We start from the raw sequence: 216 nt of genomic DNA, 5'->3' as shown, positions 1-216 counted from the left end.
TGTGTGTTTCTTTGGGATGAATGGTTGCAGGATCAGGCCAGACAGAAACTTCTGTCTACAAATGGCACCCTAACGTTTGGAAAGAATATCCACATGAAGCTTGAGAAAGCTTTCTTTAAAAAAAAAAAAGTATTCTATGGCAGGGAACCCTGATTGCTCTTTGGGCTGACGAGGGAGGGGGACTTGATTGGGGGAGGGGAAGGGAAAGGGGAGGCG

The sequence above is a fragment of the Alexandromys fortis genome, unplaced genomic scaffold (genome assembly GCF_014885135.2).
Source record: "Alexandromys fortis isolate MF-2015 unplaced genomic scaffold, M_Fortis_MF-2015_v1.1 scaffold_349, whole genome shotgun sequence".
NCBI lineage: Eukaryota > Metazoa > Chordata > Mammalia > Rodentia > Cricetidae > Alexandromys > Alexandromys fortis.
This window is presented reverse-complemented; position numbering follows the sequence as displayed.